The 8,490-nt window shown below is 42.5% G+C and overlaps 1 protein-coding gene across 1 annotated transcript in view; it reads right to left on the bottom strand.

The window, feature by feature from the left end:
- The window catches only part of LOC124161039 (cysteine-rich protein 1-like), a 115,607-nt gene extending 108,181 nt beyond the window's left edge, over positions 1-7,426 (bottom strand). Inside the window, exon 1 of the mRNA XM_046537186.1 lies at positions 7,323-7,426. The gene's annotated coding sequence lies outside the window, so the exon portion shown is untranslated. The remainder of the gene's footprint in view (positions 1-7,322) is intronic.
- Between the last annotated feature and the right edge of the window lie 1,064 nt (positions 7,427-8,490).

The following is an 8,490-nucleotide window of genomic DNA, read 5'->3' on the forward strand; positions in this document are numbered from 1 at the left end:
GGCATTGGAATACTAAATAGATAGTATAGAAGAATAGATTATTTGAAACAGGAAGGATTGAAAAGAAAACAATAGAAAATGGAAAGGAATTCATATGCGAAGAGGAGGGATGGGAAACGGCACGTGATCCAATCTGAGAGGGGTGAGGAGGTCAGCGACCAGGCCAAACACGCCGTAAGAAGCCACGCGACACTAAATCCACAGTTATGAACCGTTGATTGAAACTTAATTAGAAAGGAAGAATAGGGACTAGGCGGAAGTAAAATACAAGTTTCATCATCATCATCACTGGTCAATAATCCTAAGATTGGTTCAACACCGCTCTCCACTCAATTCTTCTATCAGCTAATCTTTTCACACCTTCGTATTTCTTCTCTTTCACATCCTTCTTAACCTGTTCTATATATTTTGTTAGAGGTCTTCCTTCTCCGTTCTTGCCATCTACTTGTCCCTCGACGATTGTCTTCATCAGGCCATCATGTCTCAAGACGTGGCCTATAAGGTTGCTCCGTCTTCTTGCCAAGGTTTTCATGAGGCTTCTCTTCTCTCCTAATCTTACACTTGATCCTCATCATTCTTTTGTAGCACCACATTTCGAAGGCCTTTACCCTTGATTTATCCGCAGCTGTCATTGTCCATGCCTCACTTCCGTAGAGAATCATACTCCAAATGTAAGTTCTGGGGTTTTTCTTTTGAGTTCTGGAGTCAAACTGTAGTTTCACCGGCTAGCGCAAAATTTGAATTGAAATTCGAAGATTGTATTATATGATAATAGCGTAAAAGTAGTGCAATGGTTGAGCAAGAGTTTCAAGAAAAGGCTAGTGACGAGTCTGGCCTGGAGTGTAGTGCACACTGATACGGATACAAGGTCGGAAGGAGCACGGGAAGGACCGAAGGCGTTAAGAGATGTAGGTGTGGAGAGGAATGGAGAAGGTGGAGCGGACGGAAGGGAAAAGGAACGACGAAGTGCTGGACATGGTGGATGACGAGAGGAAGCTTGAGATAAGGAAAAGACTTGAATGGAAGGTTTGAATGGAACGAGAACTAAGCGGGGAGGGAATGTTAAAAACAGTGTTAATTATGTTAACAGGGATTGATGTCGGTGAGCCACGGAAAAGAAGGAACAAGATAGGATTTTTAGATACAAAGAAAGGGAATAGGCCTTATTGTTCACTGACGAAGGAAGTCCAAGCTGAGAGGGGAGACAGCACAGGGAGATAGGCAAAATGACCCATATAAACCTACCTTAACTGGTAGAATACTCTAACAGCAATAATATTATCGACATCATCATTACTGTTAATCTATCGATGAAGTAAAGTTTAAAATGGAGATGACACACCTACAGCGGCGTAGCCCGGGGAACTTCGGGGGGCTCCGAATCCTTCCCCCCGAAATATAAAAACACAATTACTTTGCTTCATAAAACAAAACAAAATACTGAAAAATCATGAATTTAAAAAATATTTCTTTGACAAATAGAGTTTTTTTATTGTGAAAAGTGATAAAATTAGTCTAAGGCCCTATACGTAGCACTCTGCTTTTTTTATTTTCCCCCTAATTTTAGACCCCCCGAACGAAATTACTGGCATTGCCACTGCACACCTATCTTATTTCTGATCAACGCTCAACTCCAATCCCTCCACGTATTTATGGCATGGTATTCGAAGGACGTCGCCGACAGCTTAGTTCATTTATTTTATTTTCATCTTCCCCGTAAACAGCGCATAGAAACCTTTACAACGGAGGAATTAACAAAGCACGACACAAACATCCATGCCCTGGATAAGGACCACCTACCCAGGCGAGATTTGAACCCGCGACCTACGGTTTGGGAGGCGAGGACTTAACCCCATCGCCACCGAGGCCGGCTTTTGGGCCATGAAGATAGGGTGGAGACTGGAGGGTAACCCGGCATTGGCATTAAGGGGGGCCACGGCCTAGTATCCCATGCGACTGGGGCTGTACCTCAAGTGCCCACGGAGATCGGGCTGGTGTGGTGGCTTGAGTGCTGGCATCCCACCCAGATGGTCCGGTTTCAATCACGGCGGTGGCAGAGATTTTTCAGAGGCTGCAATTCATACTTGAGAGCTCTGTGGAGGGCACTTCAAGCGCAGCAGCCCGTCCGCGGATGGGACGTTAAGCCATGGTCCTCTTAGCGGCTCTCTTTAAAAACAGGCCGATGCCAGGTTTCTCTCCACCTTTCCCTCATGGCGCAAATGACCCTAGCTATCGGTCGCCTCCTATAATACCATACCATCAGTGGAGGATCCAGGATAGGGACAGTGGGGGGGGGGGCTAAGTGGGGGTTAAAATTCCAGCAGTAGTGGGGGTCGGAAAAAAATTACCATTCTATCTTGTGTAAATTGGATACCCAAAGGCCTATTTAAGGCCAAAGGGCTATAGCCCCCTTAGCCCCCACCCAATAGATCCGTCACAGATTACAATTAAGTGCCCACCACCTAGCACTCAATAAAGACCAGGGACCACACTAAAAATCCAAACTACTGCCCGGATTTGGGTACTAGCCCGCAAAAAGGGAAGCCAACATTCTAGTCACCTCAACAATCCGATCCCGCGCATAGTTCCAATAACTCTTCAATCTATCCATTAACCCTCTTCTCTTCCTCAGCATCATTCTTTCTATCACGAACTTACAGGGGGAAGAAAGGACGGCAACCCATCGGAGAAAGAGAAATAAACAATTTTTAAACGGCCGCGCTGAAGTTATGCAGAGAAAAAGAAGTATTTTTCAACTACTGTAAGTCTCAAAATCGCTAAAATGTTTCATCATCACAAGTCAACAACCCTAATATTGGTTAGACGAAGCTCTCCATTCCGCTCTCCTATATTCAAGCCTTTTCAAAGTGACGGATTTCTTCTCTTTTACGTCCTTTGTAACCTATCCAATTAAACTCATTCGGAGCCGTATCTTTCCTTTCCACCTGTTCTTCTAAGACTGTTTTCATCAGGCCATCACGCGCGTTTGAGGTATTTTTTCAAACCGGAAAAGTATCCCTGGACCATGCTCACTGAGGCAAATTCATTGTCCAATAGACACCTGGTTTGTTTTATAAGGATGTTATAAATCAAATATAATCAGGGTATTTTCTAGTAATCCGAGACCTGTCACAGAAATGAGGACATGACCAAGAAAGGGAAAGAAATTGATTAATTACTCGCTATTCACCTACCAAGAAACTGCAGCTGGACCTATAAGAATGATTCGACTTATTAGGAACGGCTGACATTATCGAAAGAAACATTAATGCTCCCGTAAGATCAGTTTTAGAAGTCATAGGACAAGATTTTTTGCGCTAATGATGCATGATATAATCCATAAGTGGATTGTTAACTTAAATTTTAAAGTTACCGTCTACAGAAACACTAAGGACAGTCAAATGCGCTGTGTATCATTACCTAGCATTATCAAAGATATTCTACTAGTTGAAGAGGGAAAATTTTCCGAATCATCCAAGCCTGCACTTTCACCCACCTAACAAATTTCCTACTCAATCCACAGTAAGGGCTTTTTCATTTCATTCTCTCAATAAAGACTTTTCTATTTCAACCAATAATTACGGGGGCGGTTGCCCTTTCCCCCCGCCCTGTAATTCCTGAAAAAATTAAAAAGAGGGATTTTTTAAAATTGGGTCTCCAGTTTAAGCTTTTATTTCATCCGCTAAACTAACATTGTTTAGGAGTAAATTGAGGAATATTTAAAAGTCACTTGTCGACTCATATCAGACCACAGACGCATTTTCCCTGCGAGGTACTACATACCACCAAGGTAGGTAATGACCCCCTCCCCAAAAAAAATCTTTATCGGCCCCTGCCTTAGAAGTTCCCTCTATTCACCCACCACATCATGAACCGCCACGTTTCCTTTTCTTTTCGTACGTCTCCCCTCCTGTTTCCTTCTCCGTGTCTACAGATTGAAAACAGGATATATCTATGAATGCACGTACTAGGATATCACTGCTCACCTCCATTCATTAATTGGGTCAAAACTTTGGATGAAAGAAAACTAATTACTACAATTCTGACAAAAGGATTCATATGGCTCATCATTACATAGAATAAGGCATTAGCCATAGCATTATTTTCGCTCGAATTAGTACAAAATTGGAACGAGGAAAATGAGTTAATGAATAAGAAATAAAATTTTGCTGAAAAATATATTATTTTAACACGCATAGTTGCGCTCGATTACTATTCATTATGTTTAGTGAAACAATTACGATCGGCGGATGGAAGGATAATATCCCATGACCAATAATCGATAAGATACGCCCTCCACACACCTAGCCCCGGAAAAAAGGCCATAATTCGGGGCAAATTTTCTCCATAGATTCATACATATTTGTTTTTAACAATTAATTAATACCTGCTGGCCAAGTTTCGAGAGACATAGAAAGTAGAGTATTAACATCAAATGTAGCCGATACCAAATTTGAGCGGGTGAGCAAGTTAGTATTTGGGTGGCACATTAAAGGAATACAGACACAACAATCAGGTTACCAGAATGACAGGTTCGCTAGAGTGGAGTGTAAGGAAAGAGATGGTGATGACTGGTATGGACCTTTACTCTGTTAAAGAGTGGAAATGTGGATGGAAAAGAAGAAGGGTGAGAGAAGAATGAAGACGCTCGAGATGTGGGAGTGAATGAGAAAGGAGAAGGTGAGATGGACGGAGAGGAGGCGGAACGACGAAGTGCTGGACTTGGTGGGTGAGGAGACGCAGATTATAGATGAGATGCGGAGGACACAAAAGGTAGGTATGGGCGGAGCGAGTACTTAGCAGGGAAGAGATATTGAAAACAGTGTTAGAGGGTAGAATGTTGGGAAAACAAGCGAGAGGAAGGAAGAGAATATGATATTTGTCAATACCTGATCCGAGATGTAGGAGCGGAGAAGCATGGGAAAGTGAAGCGGACGGAGAGGAGGAGGAACGACGAAGTCCTAGACATAGTCAGCAAGGAGACGAAAATTCTAGCAGAAATAAGGAAAAACAGGGTTGGGATGGAGCGAGTACACGGCGTCGAGGGAATGCTGAAAACCGTGATACAGAGAGGGGTGATGATGACTAAGCGGGAATCGAGATCACTAGTGAAGAAACAATTAAGAAATTTTCATACCTCTGCATATTCCGAAGGCAAGGAACAAAATATAAAAATACGCTGAAATTAAAGATCGAGATAGATAAATAATGTCCAGGGAAACGAAATAGTAAGCGAGTAAAAATATAACTTTCTTCGGAAAAATATAGACATTCATCCCTATATAAGTTTAAAAATGATCACCTCTTTTGCGTTGCATCCGCACGAATTATTTCGAAATCAATCGACTCTACCCAAATTTTTGGTTCGGATGGAATTATCACACTCGTACGAGTTCATTTACACTTTCATTTAAAGAAAATTCACAGCGTGACCACAAGAAACAAGATTGAATGAGTGCAATGACAATTTGTACGATCAACCACGTAGGAGGGTCTAGGGGGGGGGGGGGCATGTGCCCCCCCTCAGACCCTAAAAATATATGCAAGATTTTTTTACGGTCCCATCATCATTGCGTTCGTTTTGTATTACGAGGTATCCTTGTGCCCCCCCCCCCCTCAGAACAAAATCCTGTTCCGCCCCTGACCAACCATAATTGCTTCAATCATTTATATACGGAACAGTACCTATACGTGCGAGCATATAGAAGGGATTGGTATCATTTAGCCCTCTTAATTCCACGTTTAGTGTTTTTTTTCAGTTTAACTTTTTGAAGTAAAACTTTCTACATTTACAATTTCAGTAAAATAAACACTAATTTTGATTTTTACTTTTTTCCTGTCAATTTCAACGTAATAATTTTAAAGACGAATAGTTAACCAGGATACAAATAAGGATAGTAATAGCCAGAACATTTTTGAGGGGATCCACCCGAGTAGGGGTTGCATTTCAGGGGGAGGTTACTCGAAGGGGAACGAACTCCCATAACTTCATTAACTCCCAAGAATTTAGGGGGACAGGGGGTTAATCCGCAGACACAACCCCCGTACCTACGGCGAAGCACCTCATACGTGATTAATTGGCCACTAAAAATTAGGCCTGGATGGATTAATAAATATATTCTCTTTTGCAGTGGCGTGACTAGGAATATGGTTTGGGTGGGATGGGATGGCCTGGGGTGGCGACCCCCCTCTACCCTCAGGCAAAGAGGGTCCGGGAAAATTGAAATGCTTGGAAATATATTTTACATAATTTTGGCAGAACAAATTTAGCTTTAAGCAGATGCAGCTATAAAATGTCAAAAACTACACAATAGTTTAAATATTTTTATTTTTCTGAGGCTTTGGGGGGGATCTATCCCCTCCAAAGACCAGTGGCGGATACAGAAAAAAACTCAAGGGGGGGGCGCAACATATCTTGAGTTGTCTTTACTTTTATCGTAATAAAACATGATCAAGTCATAGGCAAAGTATATGAAAATTTTATTTAAAGTGATTATAAACATGTAAATGACAATGCCATCTTATGATATAAAAAAGCTACAATTGTGGTTTTGCAATGTTCGGCAATACAGGCGGACCCGCAAGGGGGGGGCGCTCTCCCCCTGCGCCCCCCATCTGTATCCGCCACTGCCAAAGACTCAGACATCCTCCCCATAGTTACGCCATTGCTCTTTTGTTCATCAACGATATCCCAGTGTAACTTATTATTTCAATGCGACAGTTACGTACTATCGCTAAGCGCGACTACCGAGGCTTCAAGGTGTTAATGCAATACGCCCTCCGTCCAGCGGAGCCCATGGACACTCGACTGCATTCCCGCCATGAAACATTGAATGTAAACACGCCGACTCTGAGGACTTCAGAGGGGGTGCTGAGCGCTGTACCAAGATCTCTCGACACCGAGTCTCCAAGATCGAGATAAAATTATCGACACACATAAGTCACTTCATCACAGCGAACCCATCTCACCTACGATATGATAGCACACGACCCTTAGGCAACAAACTTCGACAACATTAACGCAAACAAATCAAATTACTGCGAATGAAACTCGAATTCTAAAAGATCAACCTTCATCCTCTTCAAGAAACGCGTTATTTCATCACTAAGATGCTCAACAGCAATTTCAACGCCAGCGTACCACCAAGAAAACACAATCACACGATGGTTCACACTCATCATCAAGTTCCTTCGAAAATAAAACAGGACATTTTCCACCGAACGAACAAGTAAAGACAGAAAAAATACAGCGGAATATTCGCCGAGAATTGCACTGAGGAAACACAAAACAATCCCTGCGTTGAATGCAACTTTTCCCTCACCTTTCACGGCAGTAGGTGTCCGGCACGTTGTGATGAGGTGCAGAGCAAAGGTAAAAGCCGACCGACAATGCCCTGGAAGCCGGCTGTTTGGCGGTCAGGTGTCTTGCGAAGCGGGAGAAAGATGGTGCCGTGCGCAAAGAAAGTGGGGTGTGGGGAGGATGGGAGTTGGGGAGGCCCAGGCACGGCTACGGAATACGGAGTGGGGTAACAATAGGGGAAGGTGAAGGTGGGGAAGAGAGGGCACGGAAGCGAGGAGGAAAAACGAAGAGGGATTGGCCGTGCATACATAATCTCAAAGCGAGACCGCTCGGGGATCCACAGGTAGTCTTAAAAAGACACGGCATGGGTCACAGGTAGGCACGCACTAGAATAGCTTCGGCAGAATGCGGCGACACCTACAGCGCATCATAACTGTTTCCTAAAAGTATTCGAAGCTCTTCCATATTAGGAAAAATATCTTTCTCATGATGCAAAATACAAGAATACTGGACCAAATTGCAGTGACAAACGATATAATGGGAAGGTAGGTAAACAATGAGTAGAGCAACACCAAAGCTAAGGCTCTTGGCTAATGGAAATGTTACAAGAGATTTAAGAATGAGAATTAATGCAGAGAACTAAATGACAAATTCACAGAAGATTAGCAAGCAAGCCAAAAATTAATAAGAAAAAAATACCACAATCGACATTTGCATGGTAGTGTTATTCATGGAGGGCACTATAGAATATAAAAAAATGATCTCATGGCCACCAACAAGAAGATTGCATCTGGTATTCCCGAGGTATAATCATTCGCGATCAAGTTGAATAAGGTCGTGATCATGTGATAAAAGTCGTCATACTAGACCCAATCAATGCTAAGGATATCACCCAGCATGTTAAAATCATCTATACATCGATGTAAAAAGCCTACAAATAAAGTTTTCTTGCGCATCTGCACTAGATATTGATATGGAGTAACTACATAATGCAATAGGGTGGTTTCCGATTATTTTTTTATTGCCTATATCGGAAGATTATTTCTCCTGGAGTACGTATTTCACGCTTTTAGATTTTTAAATGACGATATCTATTTTTCGCGATAAAATGAAAAGTGAAAATTTTCAAGCGCGCGAAAACGCGATGGGTAAGGAAATCTCTCCGTGTGACGTATTTCTGGTTCCCCCTC

Source organism: Ischnura elegans, chromosome 6, assembly GCF_921293095.1.
Source record: "Ischnura elegans chromosome 6, ioIscEleg1.1, whole genome shotgun sequence".
Taxonomy (NCBI): domain Eukaryota; kingdom Metazoa; phylum Arthropoda; class Insecta; order Odonata; family Coenagrionidae; genus Ischnura; species Ischnura elegans.